The sequence below is a fragment of the Daphnia carinata genome, chromosome 10 (genome assembly GCF_022539665.2).
Source record: "Daphnia carinata strain CSIRO-1 chromosome 10, CSIRO_AGI_Dcar_HiC_V3, whole genome shotgun sequence".
Taxonomy (NCBI): domain Eukaryota; kingdom Metazoa; phylum Arthropoda; class Branchiopoda; order Diplostraca; family Daphniidae; genus Daphnia; species Daphnia carinata.
This window is the reverse complement of record NC_081340.1, coordinates 1,249,596-1,272,839: the sequence shown is the minus strand read 5'-3', so window position 1 is coordinate 1,272,839 and position 23,244 is coordinate 1,249,596. Positions and strand designations below refer to the sequence as shown.

The following is a 23,244-nucleotide window of genomic DNA, read 5'->3' as shown; positions in this document are numbered from 1 at the left end:
AAAAAATTCAGGATGTGCTAAATGCCATTGCTATGTCCAAAACATTCGGAAAAGAGATTCAGTTTGATCTGATACTCTGCCGAATCTAAGGCAAGTTTTTTAAATCAATCGCTTAATTCGGTGTGACATCGTACGGTGTAATTCCGAATTTTTAAAATTGAATTTCATATAAAAATCCAGTGTCGGAGGTTCTGTCCTCAAATACACATTTCTTTGTACTACGCTGTTTATTCTTTAAATTCGTCCTAAATAGTTAAGTTATTAGTTTATGTATTAAGTAATAGTTATAAGTAATTAGTTACTAGTGAGTTGGCTGATAAGTGCATCCGACAACCTGGAATCGCCGCTGGAAACTAGAAGCTTCAAAGCTGCAAGTTGTTACAACTATTGCCCTCTTTCGTCTGTTGTATTTTGATTTGTGCTGCCATCTTGTGTTTGACGTCATAACCATGTTTGTCACCCTTCCACCCCTAGAGGTCATGTCGAACCTCGTCGACCTCTGGCCTCTGTTTTATTCAGTCTGGGACTCGGGATTTGGCCCGAGATCCGACAGGACGTTAAGAGGGGGCTCTGCCGTTGGCTGGCCGCCCTCGTGTAAGTCCTTTAAGAAGGAGCTTTGCTGGAAAGCTGGCTTCCCTTCGCGATTGTATTGTTGTATATAGTATTTGTGTATGTATTATGTCATTTGATATTTTGTATGTCTGTGTTTTGTGTAATGTCCCTGTGTAATTGTGTGCCTAAATGAAGCAAACTACAACATTTGGTGTCAGAAGAGGGATCTCAACAGGCCATCGAACGACTTTTACAAAGTCGCCTACATCGGACCCGCGTGCCGCGTGCGTGGAGACAATTTCGACTTGCCTTGGCGCCGCCATCTTGGTCTACCCCTTTGAGAATGCTGTCTGGAAGTAGTAGTTGCTGCCATCGGACGAAAGAAGTCCAGAAGGTGATCGAGTTGCAACGTTCAACAACAGAACCTGTTAGCGATCACCTTGGGAACCTTGAAGAGGACACTTTTCCCGAATTTTTCGTGTATGATTTCGAAGTTTTCAAAATGTTATATTTTTGTATCATTGGCAAACTTCGAGTCAGGAAAGGCCGAGTGTTACAACTATTGCCCTCTTTCGTCTGTTGTATTTTGATTTGTGCTGCCATCTTGTGTTTGACGTCATAACCATGTTTGTCACCCTTCCACCCCTAGAGGTCATGTCGAACCTCGTCGACCTCTGGCCTCTGTTTTATTCAGTCTGGGACTCGGGATTTGGCCCGAGATCCGACAGGACGTTAAGAGGGGGCTCTGCCGTTGGCTGGCCGCCCTCGTGTAAGTCCTTTAAGAAGGAGCTTTGCTGGAAAGCTGGCTTCCCTTCGCGATTGTATTGTTGTATATAGTATTTGTGTATGTATTATGTCATTTGATATTTTGTATGTCTGTGTTTTGTGTAATGTCCCTGTGTAATTGTGTGCCTAAATGAAGCAAACTACAACAAAGTATGCTTCAGGTGTAGTGGATGGTATAATTAAACCGGTAAGATGAAGACAGAGGCTGTAATACCATAAAGCTGCGGTGTCTGGAATGCGTTCCGATGGTCGCGCGTCCAGCAATGGTAGGACAAGGCTTAACAATTGGAATACAGTCTGGAAACTTTTCCATTTTTCTTTCATATGAGTTGAGAGATAAGCTAGTCGTCGTGGATGTTTCGTTACGAGTTCTTCGTCGAACGTTATCATCAAATCAATACAGGCAGCCAAAACAGGGATATCGAGTGAAGCCATAACGTTACCAGCGAATAAGATCATGTAGATGTTGCTCATGAGAACCGTAGCTATTTGGTAATTTCCCATATTCAGCAACGTAAGGGTCAAGCGCGAATAGTGGCGCAGGGTTGAGGGTTTAGCAAAATGAGAATTCTCCATCTCTATTACAACTGATTGTAGATTCATTTCCCACAGCCCTTTGAGGTTGTGAACAGGTTCAGAAGCTGATTTCAGTTTCACTGAATCCTTAAAAGAAAAAGGTTACAAGGTTTTAAAAATTTTAACGTGCATAATAATGATAAACAAATTTTTACCTCTTAACAGTATTGGAATGGAAACTTCTCCTATCCATTGGCAATACCCACTGTACAACACTTTCCAGAACCTTCAATCCACATCCCGGACTATTTTGTGGTTCCTGATCAGGCCCACCTTTAAAAGCTTTAAGCTTTTCAGCAAATAATTTCCAATTTCCTTGCATTATGAGTGATGAAATAACAGTGTCCTTTGTTGGAATTTGGGAAAACTCCAAGATGCTCCTACCTGTTAAAGAAAATAACATGATTTTTGTCTGTTTTTGGTTGAAATTTTTATGGCATGATACGAAACCAACATATAGAAAGTTTTTTCGACAAATACTGATAAAACAAATGAAGATAAGTTTGCATAATCCTTGTTGTCTTGGTTGTGGACGGATTTACAAAATGAGAGAAAACGGCGTCAGAGACAATTTCTAACATTACAAGTCAACTTCCATATTTCACCGATACTACGCAGTGGTAAAGGGACGTCCATGAATGACGTCATACGTTTTTCCATATTTTTTTTAGTTTCTTCCATTCTTAGAACTTCCTCTTTGCTGCTGTTGTTACCAATTATTTGCCTCCCCCTGAATGAAACGTAAATGTGATCTTTTTAATGTTGTTTTTTTTTTCAGTAACGTTTTTTGTATCTTTCTTTCACACGACCCTTTGGCTGCTCTCTGCCTCTCAAACACAATGTTGACTGTGTGAAATCTCAGAAAAAAACACGTAACGCGCAATTTAAGTGATTTTTGTTTGTTTACCGTCGCCGGCGCCATCTGTTAACAGAAATATCGTAAAAAAGGTTTCGATTCTGGAAATATCAGTATTCGCTAGCAGCGTCAAATTTGGCTTATCATAGGGAAGTTTCAGCGAATTTCAAGAGAATTGTTTTTTACTCATCGCAGCGCTAAAGCATACTGGCGCGCTAGCATTGCATAATATTCCCTGTATTTCAAGTTTGACTTGGCATTTATTTTATTTTATTTTTTTACTATTATTTGTGGGTTCGGAAAAGCCTGAATCAAGGCAAATTAAATTTCATGAAACCAAGTCGGGGGTAAAGCTTTAACTTAACGTTTATTCGTTTATTTTTCTACATTATATGTGGTCATTCGTGTCTTTGTAATTTAAAACATTACGCCTTTATCATTGATTTTCTTTTAATTCAGCGGACGAAGGATGGAAACATCTTTATTTGGAATGCGTTGGAAAACGAAGGAAAGCCACAAACTCTAACCCGCGTTCATTCCGAACCATTGTTTTCGGTCGACTTTTCACCAGACGGGCGATTTCTGGCATCAGCGGACATGAATGCTAAAATAATCGTCTGGTCGACTGAAGTAAGATTAACCACTTTTTTTTTGTAGCTTTAATACTGTTTACTAATCAAAAACAGCAAATACCTTAACTGTAATACTAATCGTTTTCCCGTTTCGTCGTGCAATATTTAAGACAAGGAAACCTGTTTTCACCACGGAAAATCCGGGAGCTTATGCAATGATGTTGTCGTGGTCGTCTACAACTTCATCCGCGGATTATAGTGGATATAAATTCGCCTTCTACGCTTTCCGCAATACGGTAATAGATTTTCGCCTTGAACCGATTGCACATACCCGTTTTGTAGAAGAAGTTCTGCCTTTTAAGGAAACTTATGTCGCATTCTATTTCATTCACTACTTCATTTAAATAGGTTTATGTAATCGAATACGCCATTACGGACACTAATGACGTCCAGCAACCATCCATGCAATAACCTTAAAGACGACAACAAGCTGAAGGCCAATTGATGAAAAGAAACTACGAGACAGTAGGTAATGCATCCAGCAGGCTTTTAATACGTTTCTCCTTCTCCTTTTAGCCGTAGTGTCGCTGACGTAATCCCAATCAAAGAATGTAAAACACAAAATACCATTTAAATTGTTCCTCCAAATGGTTTAGTTTACTGATGACTACCCATCATTGTTAAAGTATGTCCCTTTCTTCCTTCAAACAAGAGGGACAAATTCAATTCTACCGACTTCGAAATTTGTAATAACGCAATAGCTTTATGTGTAACAGCTTAATTTAATGATTACCTATTCTAATTACTGTAATAAATAAAAGGTATTTCGTCGGGTCCATACTGGTACTCTTGATCGGGACGCGTGGGTCTTTTTGCCAAACCCTGGTTGTTTCCATCCGGTATGTTCACGGGTCGACTTCCATAATCGTACAGACGTCCTAATTGTTTAAAATCATTACCGCATTAGTGGCGCAGCTTTAACCAATTTCCCTTGAACTTGTCAAATATAAGTTACGTAAGATTATTATGTTTGAATACTGATTTTATAAACGCGCTTGTAAAACGTAGCGTCGACGACGTGGCCCCGTTCAATGTCCAAAACGGCCAACGCCTGAAAGGCCACCAACAAAACTATCACTCGCCACTAGTATTTTAGATGAAAGAAGAACACAGTTATTTGAAAACGTAAAAAAAAAGCAGAAGCTACGAAAATCAAGCATCGTAGCGGGTAATGAACATTTGAACGTTTTTACCTAAAATTCTGAAGTATTACCAAACATTGTTGGAGCACTTTCTAGATTGACGTGCCGGGTCACGAGGATGAAGGCTTACTGCCGAACTAGACATCCATAGGCTGATTTTTATAAAGAATTTCTACATGGGTAGGAAGTAGAAAGCCGTAGAGGACTAAAACAAGGAAAAATCGTTATCAACACAATTATCGAAACATAGGCAGCATGCAAGAAATTGCAACAAAAATTTCTTTCAGATGGCGCAACAATAACACATCCAACCGGCCTCGCCATACTTCTGTCTCACCTATATTTTTTTCGAAATACATAACTGCCAATTAAAACGGTGTGGGGCTGGGCCAAACTGTGTGGATTCATGCCTCCGGGTACGATTTCGTAACGTACCAAGTTGCTAAAACATTTCCGTACGCTTGTGCAGCAAGAATTTTACTAGCCAACATTGCTCCTGCCATCAATTCACAAACTGAATGCTGACCCTCAATTGTTATTGGTTCCATGTGATTACACAGAAGGTAACAACGACAAAGACTGTACATTTCTGTATTCGATTGCATTAATCAGTACGATAGTTTAAGGTAGCACGAAGCTACGTCCTATTATGCAGAACAGCCAAGATGCCTAAAATTCCACTGTCCCACATTCCCATTCAAGAGACTTCCTTCTCTTAACTGCATTAACTGCATAGTGGTACGTAAGAAGAAGAAATCCACAAAATAAATAGTTAAATTATCGCTGAGTTTATTCTACCTGTGTCTGTCGTTCAATCACCTTTTGGCCGAAATAATCCTAGTTGTTCATGTTGAGATAGGCAGGGAATGAAGAATGAAGGGGATTTCCTTTACAGAAAAAAAAGGTGGAGTAGCTAGTGTAACTTGATCGCAACTGTTGAGTTGACCACCGTAGTGTGTGCGTAATAGTCGTCACAGGATCCGCCGTTTACCGGGGTATCCCCAACCCCGGCTCTCGGCAGTCACCTGACCCAGATGAATCTGTAACCTACCGGATTAGATCTATTGGATCTCTTCTTACGGACGTCCACCCGGCGCTCCAACGTTCCTCTAACTGTCTCGCATAGTCACGTGATTTATACCATCCTATCCATGCGTAATACTCCGTAATGGGGTACACAATCACGAATAGCATGGTAATGGATGGGGGACCATCCTCACGGAAATGCTCGGCGACAATTTCGTATCTAACTTCCGTACTAGGCCACCTGGACGGCTCCAGACCTAGCCAGCACCATGACTCTTACCACGACACACATGCAATACTGTAGGCTCAACTGCTGGTTCAAGCCGGCTGTATGACTCGAATGTCTAATGAAGGGTACTTAGCGAACAGACCTGCCATCCAGCCACCTTTCATGCTACACTCAGCCGCCTATAGTACTAAGGAAGGTTCCTTAGTCACTAGCTACTCCACCTCAACAACAAATGGCTTTCTCAACCTTTATATACAGTGAATTCTGGGATCAAAACACTGTTGACAACATGGCCACCAGGTATGTAAGTTAATGGCTATAATTGTGTAATTATTTCGACAAATATGAAAACGAAACAGTGAACATTATTTTTTTACTTAAGCTTTAGTCTTCTGTCAAGAAATAAAGATAATTTTTTTAATGTTAAAATATAAAACGACTTTTATCATGGACATGCGAGATGAATGTAGGTCGCATCCGAAGCCTAGCGGCAGATGTCGACACTATTATTCAAGGTCATTTCCGACGTCATGTTCGTCTGCAGAATGATCTAGATTTCAGTGTTTTAGCTCAAATGAGAGCATTCAACCGTGTTTAGGACTAGTCAGGTAATTCTGCTTTAACCGCGATGGCGCAAGCTAGTTTTTGCTTAGCATGGCTGAATCGTCTGTTTTAGAAAAAGTCTTAAATGATTTTACGTTGAGATTGCGTCACCGACGTTATCAACTTGCTTTTAGGAAGCAGTTGGTATCTTTCCTCTTTTGTAAATTCCGATGTATTCTCAGCCAACAGTCCATTTCGTCAAAACGTATGTAAGAACATTTCATGATTAACTTTTCCGATTAGAATGATACCGCCACTTTATGCAAGTAGATGTTCTACTGCCGTATCCTTTTGTTATTCCAATATTGTTCTTAACATTTGATGAATCGGAAGAGGACCTTTATGTACGTGTCCTGAAGCTTCTGCTTGCACTAGTCTCATTTCCAGTCAGAAATTGATTTAGCGAGCATTGCAATGCGTTACAACAAAGACCGAAGGACATAACTACCGCCCAACATTGGTTCTACGATTTTGAAGATGTTTATCGAAACTACTTTAAGTTTGAAAATAACCAAATTGTAGTATGAAAAACCCATTGTTTCGATTGACGAGCCTCGTCAATCTTTAGAAGACGAAAAAAAATTTCCTTTTAAAATACCAGACGTAGAATGGATTCCTTGTATTCCGTGATGACTATGAATACGTTACTTGAATTTACGATCAGATGACGTGAAAGTTGGGTATAGAATTCGCGGGCAGTGAATTTGAAATGTTTTAATCGACCTCTTCGATGGTTGGGACTGATCCCGCACCAGGGGCAGGACCTGGGACAGCTCTAGCACCACCAGGGAAGCCTGGAGGAGCTCCTCCAGCTCCTTGATAAAGCTTAGTGACGATTGGATTGCAGACTCGTTCAATTTCTTTCTGCTTGTGTTCGAACTCTTCTTTGTCAGCCAGCTGATTGGCATCCAACCACTTGATGATCTCGTTGCACTTGTCCATGATAGTCGTCTTGTTTGCATCGGACGATTTGTCCTTGAACTTTTGATCTTCAACAGTGGATTTCATGTTGAAGCAGTAGGACTCCAACGCGTTCTTGCTGCTTTTCATCTTCAGAACGATAACGCTCGGCATCCGACACCTAATCATTAAACTTATTGATAGAACAAAAGACTAGACCCGACAAGTAATTTTCAGTACCATTTTTTCGATTTCTTCCTTGGACAAAACTTTCTTCCTTGCCGTCGAATTATACGAAATTTCCCTACAAAGACCAAAAGGTTATTTAAATATGCAACGTAACGTATACACGGAGTTCCGCCCTAAAAAGCGTGGCACCTTAATAAACCCATGGTATTCGGAATAAGTTTCCCAATAGGGATTCATCCATATAGATAAAAAGAATTTCCGTTGCTTCCAAATTTTCCGCTAGATGGCAGTCATAAATCATCGTATAGAATTTATCGCCGACCCACACACGATGGCGCGCGCATCTATCGCAATTCAGGACAAAATTTCTAGAGTAGAGAGGTGTTTTAGGGGTGTCTTCGGCGTTACTTATTTATCTAGATGATTCCAAATAGTTCTGCTGAATACCAAATCTTTTTGCTACTACAGAGAAAGCGTGCAGTTGAAGATAATGAAGACTCGTTGTATTATACTTTGCATAATGTTTGAAAGGTTTCTTTCCTTCAAATAGTTGTTGGGTAGATGATGGGAAAATTGTCTTGGAACATAGCAGAAAAGTGTCTTTAGATGGCGTTGGGAACAAGTCGTGAAACACGAGTTTTAGCCGTTGCTAGAAATTTCTGCTTCTGTTCACTCACTTAATTGATTTACAATCCTTTTCTCTGCCTTAAATGTCTGAATCTAGTTCAAGTGACGAGAAATGTAACTGAATTAGCCTGATAAATTTCATAAGTTAAATGCGATACGGTACCGAAGATCTGAACTGGCTTATTTGATATCTCCAAGGTGTATTTTTCTCCATCTTAAGAATCTCTAAACCAGATACTGCACTATGACACATTAATATACTGTATAATATTTTTTATGTAATTTTCAAATTATAAAATAGTGCAATCTGTTTAGTTGCAAATGACTAGATTGTGGATACAACCATGTATCCTATCATAAGCAGCAACATCACACTTTTTTATCTGATGGGACTTAAAGTACTAGTGAGTAAACCCATTCCGATGATATTGCGGTTTTAGTTACATCTGCACTGTCAGTTAACCTGCTTTTGTCTATTTTAAATATTTTCTTTTGTTTAGTTTCATTCTTATATATGAGGAACGAGGAAGTTAAACAACATAGAAGCATTCCATCAACAAGGTGAATAGGGTTTTATTCATATATGTTTCAAAATCATGATTCCCTTATATTTTGTTGCTGTGAACAAGTTATTCAGCCAAAAACCTATTTCTTGAGTATGGTTAATGTTAATGTTTTCCTACTGGTCTTTGGCAGTAGCCATTAGCTACTGGAATATTGATATTTTCTCTCATGTCTACCCTTTACACATGTTCAAACCAGTAAGGGGACTTTCAGATCACTCCACATATTCTGTAGCGTGACAGACTATTCAATCACATTCATCTCTTATTGTCCATAAAATGTCATAGGTGGCCTACTATAAATCCTTGGGATGATAGACAAAAAAGCAGTTGGCAAACCGCTTCCAAGTCAAGCTGCTTTTGAATCTACCTTCCTCACTGCTTCACATGTTGTAAAAGCAAGTTATAAAATGGTCCTCCATCATCTGACTGGGGAAAAAAACCATGATAAGCATAAGGTAAATATTGCCAGCACAATGCATGCCAGATTTCCATGAAGGTCATTGTTGATTTTTTTCCTTTTTTTTAAAATGTAGATCTGTTTCTTAGATTTGAGGAATCTATAAAGCTTTAGAGACAGTTTCAATGTTGGTGAATCGCAAAATGTTCCACAGCACCCAAATTTGTTTGATAAATATTGCCAGAAATTGTTTGCTGGTAAACATCATTTCCATTACTGAACGTGATTATTAAAAAAAACTGTTGAAGAACATGTTGATGAAGTAGAAAGAATTCGCGTCACACTAGTACTCAACATCGAAAACTTTTCAACATACGCGTTGATCGGCTTGGGGTCATCATCAACATTCCTGACAGACAATCATCCGAGAGCCATTCAGTGTAGATCAGGCCAGACTTGCCGTCCGATTATTTCTTGAGCGATTATCGGTAGCCGTCGATTATCGCAAAAAAAATGATCGGCGATCATTCGTCTGTTGAAATAATTTGATCGCCGATTAAAAATTTAATCGAAATCGCAATCGCGATTAATTTTCAATCGCGATTACGGCAGCTCTGGATCAGGCCAAAGAAGAACTTTTGGAATTAATTATCAAGAAGGTAAAGTATATATTAATTGAACATTGGTTCCAGAAAAATATAATTGGGTCCAAGGGTGAGATAAATTTTATCAGGTAACAACAACGATGAGACATACGAATATCAGTAATCTACTAACAGTGTGCAACAATTCGCAAGCCATGTTATTCTCTTTGATTCTATCGAGAAGAACGACGTGTTTAAAATACGAAGAGCTAAACAAGACGTTGAGGCCAAGTACAAAATAGTTTTGTAAATTATGCATAAAGGTTACTGGAGTCTTTCGTTTTCTATAGAGGTATTATGGTTAAAGAACAGATTAAGTTTGCGATACCGTCTGTTTTGTTGCTGTAGGTACCTATTTATAAAGAGCTTAAGAAGAATACAACGCGAGAAGGGGAAGCAAATATTCGAAAACTCGCGAAGAAACAGTGCCCCTATTCATTTACCTCGCAAAGATTTCGCAATGGAATTTGTCGTCAGAAGACAGGAGGACAAAAAATTGTAGGAAATCCAAAGCGAACTAGTATGCCCTCATTGTTTTATTTTTTCGGTTTAATTACACAGCCCTCAATGTTAACTCCCTTTCCACACGCTGAACGTAATCGCCCGAAGAAGTTGAAATGACAAGACTCATCGGTCCTTCATCAGCGGTAGTGGGGAACCCGTACAGTCCTACATGGAAAAATGTGTTCTGCATCCAATGCTCAACTTTCGCTATTAATGGCGGTAGCGGCATGCCAGGAGTAGTAACAAGGGCATCCGTTGCACGGAAAAGCCTAGTTCCGCACGTCAAGCTCCATAAATGGCTTCGCGGCTGTTCAGTTCCAAAATTGCCAGTATGCTCCGGTATTCGACATTTATCTATTAACAAGATTTCAATTTACCAGGGCATTCTGGCAGGCCGAAATTGTTAAACACCCATTGGCGATTTGGTGAGGCCATCTCTGGAGCTTAAGATGCGCAGCTCAAGTTGTTATGTTGGTTACTACTCCCGATATATTCATGGTAGCGTTATGGCCGCGACGGGATTATCATAAGTCAAACCAAAATGGATTCACAAAAGAAGCGAGTTAAGATATACAATTTGTCTGGAACAAATACTTCCAAGCGGTTAGTAAAGATGCTTTCAGGAATATACATGTAGTAGAGCTACAGGAACTCATCGCATGACTAAAATATCACCAATGTAAACACGAAGAACATGTTAAACTAAGCACCGTATGTAATTGTGTCATCCGCGTTTGATAAAATCGTTTATCCTAATACAAATTATTAAGCAAGACTTACGTAGTCCCACATTGCTCCGCTAGATGCTTGTGGTATTCACTGTTATTAAAAGTGCTGTCACGTTTAGCCTTCAGCTTCTTCCAGTTTTTCGTATTATTCCATGTAAGTTAGTAAGGCTAAAGATATCAAGAGTGATAGGCTAATAAAGATGTGAATTTTGCGTATTCTGCCTTAACTACATGGCTAGTTTTGTTGTAAACAGATGATAGTTGAAACCAAGGTATGGGAGTTTTCTATGCCTTGGTTGACACTACCTTCAGAACTTACCTATTGTATTACCTACGGTAACTTTGGCAATCAATTCTGTTGGTTTCGTCCCACAACGTTCAGTCAACAGTTGCATATATAGTGCTCGATTTAAATCCTTTCCCAAGTCAGACCATTCGTCTTGTAAACCGTGTTGAAAGTGTGAATGGCGGAGCAAAGAGGAGTTTTCACAAACGTGACGACTTTGTCTATTAACTGTCGATTTGCTGGGGAACACGTGCAATACCCTTCATCATCATCAGTCGATTGCTTTACTGATGCCCCTCCACAGGCGTTCTGATGCCAACAATCCACCAGGATGCTCCTGTTCAAAGTAGTGAAGCGATAGCTGTTCGATAAGCCTAATTTTTTCACTGGTTAAGTTTTTACTTCTAAAACCCATTGGAACAATGTGGAGGATAGTCACCTGAAAAACCAAATTTGGTTGACAGTGACACCTTCTTTGGATGTCTTAAAATCAAATGGTGCATCTTGAATCCTCCACAAAACTGTATGCCAAAATCTTTTTTTCAATTAGATGCATCTTCCCAGGCGACAACTCCCACTTTCAAGATTTTAACAATTTTAGGATATCCTGTCCAATCCTAAAATCTTGAAACCTAAGTTGGTTATTCCAACTGTATAAAACTGCACAATCACACCACACTGAAATTACTTCAAATACAATTTAAAAATTATGGAACAAACTCACCTCAAGGTATGCGTTGTAAATGTATAATTGATTTGTAATTATTGAGGTAGAGTCTCATACGTTGTGCCATCCTGTCACGCGTGCCTACATTTGCCCGGTACTGCGCAAGTATGTTTGTGAAATGTACGGAGCTACAGAAGACAACGCGCATACCAAATTTTACTGTAATTCAGTCTTACTACTGGGTTTCATATAAATTTTTGTAACCACAAGGTTTTTTTTTTATTTGATTCCTCGATTTTAAAGGTCTTATTACTCGCAGCCAAAAGTCGGCGCCTACGGCAATCTTACTTAAAACTACTCGCCACAACGCAACTGGTAAACGGACTAAAGTGTCACATGATGGACACTTCAAGAATTCGATTGATTGCCCATTTTAGCAATTGATACTGTACGGCTTGTATTATTATTTTATTTCGATGTGCTTATCATGACATTTAGAAAAATTTGTCATAAAGATTTCAATGAATTCAATCGTGCTTGTGCTGCCAATTCGTACGTATCGATATTCAGTTGCCACAAAGGAGTTTTGAGTACACTGCGTCAACGATACACTACGCAAGACTCACCTTTGCGCATTTACATTAATTAACACGTTTCATCTTGGCCTGAAGTCTCAACATATATTGAAAATCAAACTGTTGTCTCAGCGAATACATGTGTTCTAGTAGTTAAATTACAGAATAATTTAAAGCAAATTCAGAGTTTTCAAATCATAACAAAAAAAACAAGGCTAATGACAAGGGCATTAAAGAATATAGAATAATTTTGAAACTTCATGAAAAAAAAAAAGATGTATGGCGATTCCTGAAGTTACCGATCGGCACTGACGGTTTAAAGCGGGTTGCTCCATGGGTCTCCGCCAAAAAAAAGCTTGATTCAGGTCGAAAACAAAATTTATGCATTTCAACATTTATTTAATTAATTCGTTACTTAGGAACAACATTTCTTGCACCTATAATTACTAAAATTGTTTTTTCATACCATATTTACTTTGAAATAGTTGTTGGTTATACGGACACGAATTGAATATCGAGCCGGGAGCTCGAAAACTGAAGTATGTAGACGGTAGACCCCAGCGGCCCAGCCTATAAGCTGAATTAAGGAGTTGAAGCATAATCATAAAAGACACTACAAAGAAGTCATAAAATATAATGTTACGTGATAATCGTAGGAGGCAACAGCCTCAACAGGCAACACGCAAGGAACAAGGAATTAAAGTAGTTAAATCCTGAAGTTCGTACTCCATCATGTTAAATTTCGTAACAGTGTTGCCAATCCGAAACACGCTTTACGGCTTCTGCAGACGAACTGATGATTACGTCATAGATAAAGACAACGTTGTCTTTATCTATGACTAGTAACGTTGGGCCCGTCCGAGGCCGGGGTATAGGTGGCGCTAGCGTATCCTCACGCTATAATAAAAAAAATGATCCATTCCTATTTTTCGCCCGTCTACTCTTAATTCGTTTTACAAATCAAGAATTCCCCTTTCTTGCCCGTCGACCCACTCGCTGTTTCTGCTCGTCCATCCCCTCACTTTCTCTGCCCGTCAAGAGAACAACTGAAGTTGCTCGTCGACCCCCTTTCTGGACGTCAAGCCACTCTTTTCCCGTCATACCACTCTTTGCCGTCGACCCCCTCTCTGCCCGTCAACCCACACTCTGCCCGTCACCTCACAATTTGCCCGCAAAAATGCCTGCTGGGGGACATCTACCTTTTTTTTTGCATTTGCCCACCCTTTCGTCACAGTCGCCGCCCGTCAAAACGCCCGCTATTGTTGTCCGTCCACTCACTTTTTGCTTCTGCCCGCTAAGAAGCCCGCTGTTATTGCCCGTCGCCACCCTCGCTGCCCGTCGACCCCCTCTCTGCCCGCCGACTTGCTGCCTGTCGACCCATTCGCTGCCCGTCTGCCTCTTCTCTGCTCACCGACCCACTCGCTGCCCGTCGGCCCCTTCTCTGCTCGCCGACCCACTCGTTGCCCGTCGAATCAATCGCTGCCCGTCGACTCACTCGCTGCCCGTCGGCCCACTCGCAGCCCGCCAAAACGACCGATATAGTTGTGCATTCACCTTTTCATTTGCTTTTTCCCGTCATTTCCTCACAGTCTCAGCCAGGAAAACGGCCGCTGTAGTTGCCCGTCCACCCATTTTTTCCCTTTGTCCGTCTTTTCTTGAATAATCTCTGCCCGTCAACCCCTTTTGCCCACCAAAAAAAGCTGTAGTTACCCGTCCACCCACTTTTTCCTTCTGCCTGTTTTTTCTCGAATAGTCTCTGCCCGTCAACCCGCTTTGGCCACCAAAAATACCGCTGTAGTTGCCCGTCTTCCACCATACAGTCTCTGCCCGTCGGCTTACTTATTTTAGAGCCAACCCCTTTGAAGCCAAACCCATAGACTAAAATATTGCATTTATCCATCCTATTGTACAGTATCTGCCCGTCAAAAGACCCGTTTAGTTGCCCGTCCCTTTTTGCCTCTGCCCGTCAACCCACTTTGCTCGCCAAGAACTCGCCATTGTTACCCATCGACCTCCTCTCTGCCCGCCAAAACGCCTGCCATAGTGTTCAATAACAATAATAAATAAAACTAATTAAATGAAATAAGATTTATTAAAAATTAATTAGAATAATAATAATAAAACGCCCTGCCCGTCCGCTTACGTGCCGTTGCCCACCCGTTTTAGACTAAGCCCGTAGACTGAAAATTTGCCTAATTCCGCAATTCCACCCGCAGTTTATTCCAAATGCCCATCCCACCAATTCACCGTAGCAGACGGCAGAATTGGCGCTAGCCAATCACAACATCCCGTTGCAGCAGACGACGGTTTTGACGCCAGCCAATCAAAACAAATGCACAATGTGACAGACACAGGCTCCGCCTCCAATTTCCTTGTTTTTTATAGAGTATAGACTAGTAACTTTGGGCCCGTCCAAGGCCGGGGTATAGGTGGCGCTAGCGCATTTTTTTTGTTACTTGTTAAGAAGACGGAAGGTACTGGCGCGACATATGTCAAAATTTTTTTTATAATTCAGCTTCGCACCAATACATTTCGGTTCAGAGCCTTGTCTTATAGGATAATCAGGCTCGAGGGCTAATGCTATGAATGGTTATTTTATATTTGTCATCGCTTTATGTAATAAGAACAAACATGTTCACGGTTGAGCGCCGTCGGGAACTTCCCCCTAGGCCATGCCCGTGCTCCTTTTTGGTCCGTAGACCGAGGCGGAAGTTAGTTCCTCGTTTTATATCATGAAGATAAAATTATCTGATGATAACTTTACGAAAGAGCCTCTTTGAACACGATGTTTGGTGTAAAAACTCTTTCGTCTTTCAGCATTTTCCCTTGCTTTCGTCCTACCGTCCATAGGACCTTTACTCCAGGGCGAGAAGTAGCGCGGGAAAATGCAACATATAATTGTCCGTGGCTGAAGACAGGTTCAGGAAGATGGATACCAACCTTATCGAACGTCTGTCCTTGTGACTTTTTGATGGTAATTGCGAAAGCCAAAAGCACAGGAAATTGGTTCCTGATTAGCTTAAAGGGAAGATCACAATCACTCGGTGACATATCATTCGTGGGATGAAGACATTTTGGCCCTTATTTTTCCCAGCTGCTATTGTTGCATGAATGAGGTTGTCCCTAAGACTTTTGATGATCAAGCGTGTTCCATTGCAGAGCCCTTGACGCGAGTCGATGTTCTTAAGAAGAATGATGATGGCACCGACTTTCAGTTCCAAAACGTGAGGTGGTATCCCTGACACCTTTAGGGTGTCAAGAAACTCCGTCGGAAAGTTTGCAATTTCTTCTGGGTCTTCCGATTCAATCGAGTTCATGCTGGCATATCTCCGTCGCTGGCCTGGCATCTGTCTGATGTAATTGTTGATTTTCAAGCAGTCATCATTTTTTGGGCACAGAATAGCGCGAGTGGTAATTTGCTCTTCTACTTGCGGAAGCAATAGATTTTCGGGATCACCAAAAACATGATTAACCAGTGACTCTTCTGAATGGCCATCAAGAAGAAAGTCCTGTGGTATCTCTATCGCATCCGGTCCCAGACTTCCCGTTCTTGAATGAGTTGAATTTCCAAGATGAATGAGCCAATTGGCGAACTCGACACTGTCGGCCGCGGTTCGCATATTTCGACTCAAACGAAGCTTTAAAATGTCACTCCAAGTCCTGCTGCTTTTAATGGTCGATTCAACAACTTTCACCCTGTTACCGTGTTTAATGACAGGAAGGCACTGACGAAAATCTCCTCCCAACAACAGCACCTTACCACCAAAAGCGACTGAACTTTTCGTAACCTTTCGGAAAAGTTTATCAATGGCGTCCAACGCATGTACGGTCATCATAGTGACCTCGTTAATGATGATGAGACTGGCTTTCCTGATGTTGTTTGCTTCAACATGGTGCTCTTCTATTTTCGACGTTGTTGTTTCCGTAATTGGGGGATAGATTTTGAAGCGGGAATGGTAAATACTCCCATTAATCAGTAAAATCGAAGCGATTCCGGTAGAAGCGACAGCAATCACCGATTTTCTTTGTCCTTCAAGCACATTAATGAGAGCATTGTAGAGAAAAGTTTTCCCGGTACCACCAGGTCCATCCAAAAAGAACTGATGGTTTGCAGATGAACGAGCGTGATCATTCACTGACGCCATAACTCGGTCGAAGATCGCTTGCTGTTCCGTGTTCAGCTGGGCAACCATTAGTTCTCCTAGTCTCCTCTTCTGAGCACGCACTTCATCCGAACCTTCATCTGCTTCATCTTCAATCAGCCGCTGAATCATTTGAAAATCGGGGACAGGCAATTGGAATTCTTCAAGATTATGACCACTCTGCCTTAACATATCTTGAATACATTTGAGCGCTAGGTTTTTTTCAATTTCATCTTCATGGCCTCGTCTAGTAAAGTCTTCCATGAGATGTTGCAGGTTGTTGTTGAATAGTAACTGAGCGTTGGTTGGAGAGCAATGAACGCAAATGTTTACGAACAATTGCCTTAATTGGATGGGCATTTCAAATTCAACTGCTTCCGACATTACTCGTTCCCAAACGCTATCATCAGACATTAAATTTCTTGCTATAGCAGCTTCTTTGAATGTTGAATGAAGAATCCCGTCGACCGTCCTCAAATATTCGAAGCTGGTTGCCCCAGGAACGTTTATAAGTAGCAAACGAAGACTGTGTCTTTCGACTTGCTTGACGGAAACAGAATAAATACGTCCAATAACGTTCATCCTCTTTTTTCTCGGTTTCCATTTCCTTGCGGTCTTGTCAAACCAAAAATGACGAGGAATTTCGCGATAGAGGTAAGATCTAGCTGGTGGATGAGCAGAATTTAATTTGAACCAAGCAGTCAATGTAGTTAATTGTGAGGCAGAATTGATCACAGCCTGCTCTTCCATTCCCGGATGAAAAAAAAACGATTGTTCTTGAGGAAGATGAATAGCAAGACGAATAACAGCGTGTGAACGGTAAGAAAGCGGATACTTAAAAATCCTCCAAGTGGCTTCAGGGGCACTGACACATCTTGTGTCCAAGAACGTTGTTATTTCATCCCATACAATACGGTCTTGACCTTCTTGATTCTCTCCTCTGCTTAACTGTATATTTGCGCAATCATGTCCTTTGTATATGTACTTGAAAATATACTTTATGCTGGTTATGGAAGCGCAAAACTCCAGATTAATGTGCGAATTGAATTTTAGTGAAAGGTAAGGGTTGTAGGGGACGACCCAGCTGTTGTCCACTCGGTGACTGCTGCTGTTGTGGTTGAGCGAGTAGCTACGACCGTTATTTCTCCTTCGTTAAGTGGGATATCCATTTCCATTGATGATCGTTTCTTCCGCAAATGGTTTTGGAAACGATTTTGTGCATATATCACCATCCATGCAAGGAGAATTGCGATTAATTTCCTTCCCGCATGGGCCGTGAATCATGTTGCTCATTACAATCTTGTGAAGTATCGGGTTCACTTCTGGATGCGGAATTTCAGCACATATCGTCTTGTCTATACCTTCTTCAGTTGTTGGAACGTCATTCTCATCTACCCACATCAGTAGATGGACATGTGGAAGACCACGCTTCTGGAATTCGATGACATGAATCCTCGCAACAATAATCCCCAAAATTTGACGTTCTTGAATATCCTTTATTAATTCTTTCAGTTTAAGATGATAAACTCTTGAAACAATATCAGGCCTATTCGGTGGAATTTGGTAAGCTTCAATATTTTCTGTGATCTCTGGCCATTTCGGGTTGCAGGTAAAAGTAAGGAAAAAGGTGGGCTTTCCAAATTTTCCACAAATAGCCATCGTGTCTTGGTACCCCTGCTTCATGGCCCTTGGACTACCAATGAAAGATGATGGTAAGATGACCGAAGTCCCGACTGTCATGTTCTCTCTTTCCGATCGAGTATTCAAATAATCCATAAGTCCATTGTACTGCGCGACGTGTAGATCTGCCTGATGTGTCTGAAGATACTTCACTCGGTTAGCTTCAACTTTAACGTACGAATCAACTATCCACTGCTGAGTGAGTGGACCGCCGTATAAGGCTGCGTTGAAGTATCCACGAATGGACATTCTGCTGCTATAGAATTCGCATTGTGTGATTCTTGAGCGATGACCAACTCTTCTCACTACAGGTGCATCAGGGTCTATATCAAGGGCATCTTCCGGTTCCAGTTCCGGTTCTACAACGTCTGGTACAGGATTATCTTGAGTATCACATAGAACTTGAGCTTCACAATCCATCATATCATCTTCTTGTGAGCAATGGCTTTCATTATTTTGGTAGTTATCTGAAATAGCTGGATTGGTGTGAATTATATTTTGATCCCAGCCATTGTCTCCATTAGGAAAGAGTAATGGATATGTCATGGAATCGCACATTGGTTTTTGAGTGTCGATTAGAATGAATCGATTTCCTCTTCGTGGAATTAAGAGATGGCCGCGTATATCCCTATTTTCGGGTGGAGCACCATCAATGCTTTTGAAAACCACTGCTATTTCTTCTCCTGCGGGGCTGTTGTAACGCCTCTCATCCTGTGTCCGACGGTCATTACGGATAATCATTCCAATTTCCATGGGTCTTCTACCCTCCATTTCGGCAAGAAGATCGTCCTCGGCTGCCATTTGACTCATATTCTTATACATGGCAGCATAGGGATTACATTGACGAAGAAGACAATCCAATTGTTCCATCAGGAAACGGTCACAGCGAACTTTGGCAGGATTACTGGCACGAAATTCGTTAACCTGAGAAGAATCAATGAAATACAGTTGGGCGTATTTTGGAGCATTGTCTTCGTGTTGGTATTCAATAGCTGTTGTATTGTGATATATCTGCCCGTGGATTCGAAAACAATAGGGGCCGCGACCTGGTGGACTGTCGATTTGTGCTCCCATGGATGCGAAAGCAAGAGCGTTGTTGTAATTTCTTATCATTTTCAAGAAATGAGGAGATTTTGGATGACTGTCGGTGAAGAGATGGTAAAGCAATTCAGGGCATTCTCTAGGTGGAGGAAGAATGACTTTCCCTCTTGAACAACAAATGCGGAACTTTCAATCAGACGTTTTCTCTCCTTTGAAATGTCTTGCGCCACAGTAAAGACAAATCTCGTCCATTTTTCCACAGTTATGAACTGGTACAAAATATTCGTTGGCTATTTGTTTCTGAGCAGCTTGGTGTGTTCTAGTTGCTCGATTAGTTCGATTTTGCGCAAGATATTCCAATCGATGTTGTCGCTCTTCTTCTGTCTCAACAATAACCATTTCTGCGTGGTGTTCAGCCTCATTTGCTTGTTGTAGATGCAGCATTTCATCATTATCTTCCTCTCTTTGTAAAGAAATCTGAGCCATCCTTGCTCTAGTCTCCTCTTGAAGTTGTTCTATATCTTCGTCATTTTCAACTCGTCCGTAACTAATAATTTGCTGTCTGTTAACTTCTCGTCTTTCATCTGCTTCATCTGTTGTTTGGTTGCAGCGAACATTCTGATGTTGCAAGCTATCTTTCATGCGCGAAACACTTGCCTTTTCTGGAGTTTGGATTTCGCGGGCTTTTCTTTGACCAACAGTTTGTGCTTCTAGAGCCGTTTGCTGTTCTACAGGATCAAGTCTTGGTTTTTTTGCTTTAATCCGTTCTCGATTTTCCAGCAATCTCTTCTCTCTGACTTCAGGCAATTCAGCTGCCCTTTTTTCACTCATATTAAGTTTCTTGGCTGCTTTTTGTTCTTCAGTGAGGGAAGGGCATTTTGGAGGCATTTTCAAACGCAAGTATAACCAAACGCACGTAACTCTAACAACTTAAACTTTACTAACTTAAACTCTAACACGAATATCACGTCAGAACTGAAAACACGGGAAAACAAAACCTTAAACACTTTCTTATCGACCTGAAAAACACTGCAAAGAATTACGTAAACCAAGGCTTATTAAACATAAGACAACACCGCAAGATAACTCAAAACACTTGAACACCCCTGAAGAACCAGCAAGAATTACGTAAAGAAAATGTAATACACCTTAATCGACTAACATAAGGAAGGTAATGAAAGAAAGTAAAAAAGAAACGCGGTGGGGAAGGGAAAGAATATTTGAATACTACCTTGTTTGGAAACCTAGATCCAGATCCTTCGTAGTTCTTTCGTAGCTCCCGTTAATATACAGGACGGCCAATGGCTCTGTAATCAAAAATATAAATAAAATTAATGTGTGTCTGTTGCTATACCTTGTTGGTAGAATATTCAATGACAAATGAGATATTAAATCCAAATTTATTTATATATAAATGCATAGCATCTGAATTTGTAAATAATAAATAACTTATATAAGATTTAAATAAATTAGTGTCCACTAAAATTGTAAAACTTGATTTTTAAAATAAACATTGGGAGAATATGAAAATGCTTTACAATGCTAATAAAATGTACCAGGATATAAATAAATAAACTAACCATATATACATGTACATAAATAAAGGGAACTTTGTAAATAAAATATTTAAATTTAAAACGGTTAGAGAAAAGATTGAAAACGTTATACCTTGTGAATAGATATGTTTCAATATCAATAATACATTTACAGAAAATATATATATATGTACATAAATGAATTATAATTTTTAAATAACATATGACTAATAAACTTTTAAGAAGTAAGTAAAGAATTAAAGTTTTGAAAATTTCATTTGAAAAAGGAACGGTGAGGGAAAAAACTAAAAATCTTATTCGTTGTAAATAGGATGTTTCAAAATGAACAATACATTTACAGAAAATATATATATATGTATATAAATAAAATGAAATTTGTAAATAATATATAACTTAAATAAAATTTTAAGAAATAAGTAATCAATTAAATTTTAAAAAAGTCATTTGAAAAAGTAAGCAGTGAAATAAAAATTGGAAACGTTATACCTTGATAGAATGTTTAAAGTTCAATATAAACTTACTAAGATATATATATATGTGAATAAACAAAATGAACTTTGTTATCAATATATGAATTTGATAACATTGGAAAAAAAGTATTGAACTATATTGAACTAAAAATATTAAAAACTTAATTTGAAAAAAGAAACGAAGATGAAAATTGAAAACGTTACACATTTAAAAAAAGTGTTTAAAGATAATTAATACATTTAGAAAAAATATACATATATCCACATAAATAAAATTAACTGTGTCAGTAATATATAACTATGTAACATTTTAATAAATAAGTCATGAGCTAAATATTTTGTTTGGAATTGTAAAATCTTTGTTTGGAAAAAGGAACGGTGAGAGGAAAAAATTTAGTATGTTATACCTTGTATATAGAATGTTTCGAGTCAATAATAGTTACAAAAAATATGTTGTATGACTTAAATAAAATAAAGCTTGTAAATATTATATAACTTTGCTAATATTTTCATAAATAAGAATGAATAAAAATTTGAAAATCTTGATTTGAAAAAAAGGAACGAAGAAATTGAAAACGTTACACACTGATAATCAAGTTTTTCAAATTAAATAACACACTTGTCAAAAATATATGTATATATATGCATAGATATAATAAACTTTGTAAATAATATATGGCTATGATTACATTTAATGAATAACTAAAAATTTGAAAAACATAATTTGAAAAAAGGAACGGTGAGAGGAAAAAATTTAACTACATTATACATTGTAAATAGAAGGTTTCTCGAAAATGGTACAGTTACAATAAAATATATATATAGGCACGTAAATAACATAGAGTTTGTAAATAACATATAACATTGTTAACATTTTTAAAATTAGGAATGAGGGAAAATTTTAAAACAATGATTTTAAAAGGTAACGGTGAGGTAAAAATTTAAAACGTTACACCTAGTACATAAAATGTTTCAATACAGTTACCAAAAATATATATGTATGTAGATAACTATAATATACCTTTAAATTACATCTAAAATAGAAATATCATATAACTATTTAAATAACTTAAAGGTTACAAGCAATAAAACTGGACTGTCACCTACGGTGCTGCCAGCGGCAGGGCTGTAGGGGGCACGGGCCTACACATGTATTGTGTGCCTTTTTTGTTTTCTTTTTTAACCCTTTCTACGGGAAAGGGTAGTATCGTTTTTGTAACCACCCAGACAAGTCGTCTCGTTCTTTTGTCTCGCTCCTTTTTTTTGTCCAGTTTGTTTCAAAGTCCCGAATCCGTTTTGTTCTCTTTCCTTTGTTGTACTCTCTAATCAAGCGTTTTCTAGTTCAGAAATAAAGCCCTTTTCCTTTGTTAAAACATCATCGTCATCTTTATTCACCTTCATCTAACATCCATCATCTGTCTCTGTTACAGCTCTTGCACGAGAGTCTGTAATAAATGGTGCCGAAACCCGGGATTTGACGAACACGTGCAAATCCCGTTCCCGTTAGTAACAAACCCTCGCTTGATTGTAAAATTGTCGGGTATTCTCCCTGTAAACCTTTGGCAGACATCCACGCCAGCCTGAAGGCACCCACCTGTCCACCACGCGTTTGCCATCTGACAAGAAGATCGGTGTATCTACGTGAATCCTCGACATCCGTTAACGTGTGACTCCATCAGCCTCAAATAAAGTTTCTACGTCATGAGTGAAGCCGCCCCCAAAGCCGAAAATATGGAAATTGGCCACATTTGGGAACACGGCCCCAACCCGAAGGTAGACGTATCGAAACCTGAACGGCAGAAGAGTGAACGGCCCTTACTTCCCGAAAACGATCTCAAGAAGAAACGTGGGAAGAGAAAGGCGGCCCACA

General features: G+C 39.6%; 1 protein-coding gene and 2 long non-coding RNA genes across 3 annotated transcripts in view; 2 read left to right on the top strand and 1 right to left on the bottom strand.

Moving 5' to 3' along the window:
- LOC130702208 (larval cuticle protein 2-like) overlaps positions 1-23,244 on the top strand; it is a 90,188-nt gene that overhangs the window by 20,996 nt on the left and 45,948 nt on the right. The window lies entirely within an intron of this gene.
- LOC130702322 (uncharacterized) lies at positions 4,142-4,725 on the bottom strand. The gene is made up of 3 exons (XR_009004291.2): positions 4,596-4,725; positions 4,381-4,486; positions 4,142-4,280 (listed from the first exon to the last, which is right to left on the bottom strand). It is a non-coding gene; the product is annotated as an uncharacterized LOC130702322 (long non-coding RNA).
- On the top strand, positions 11,998-12,643 carry LOC130702343 (uncharacterized). Its single transcript, XR_009004296.2, has 2 exons — positions 11,998-12,131; positions 12,214-12,643. It is a non-coding gene; the product is annotated as an uncharacterized LOC130702343 (long non-coding RNA).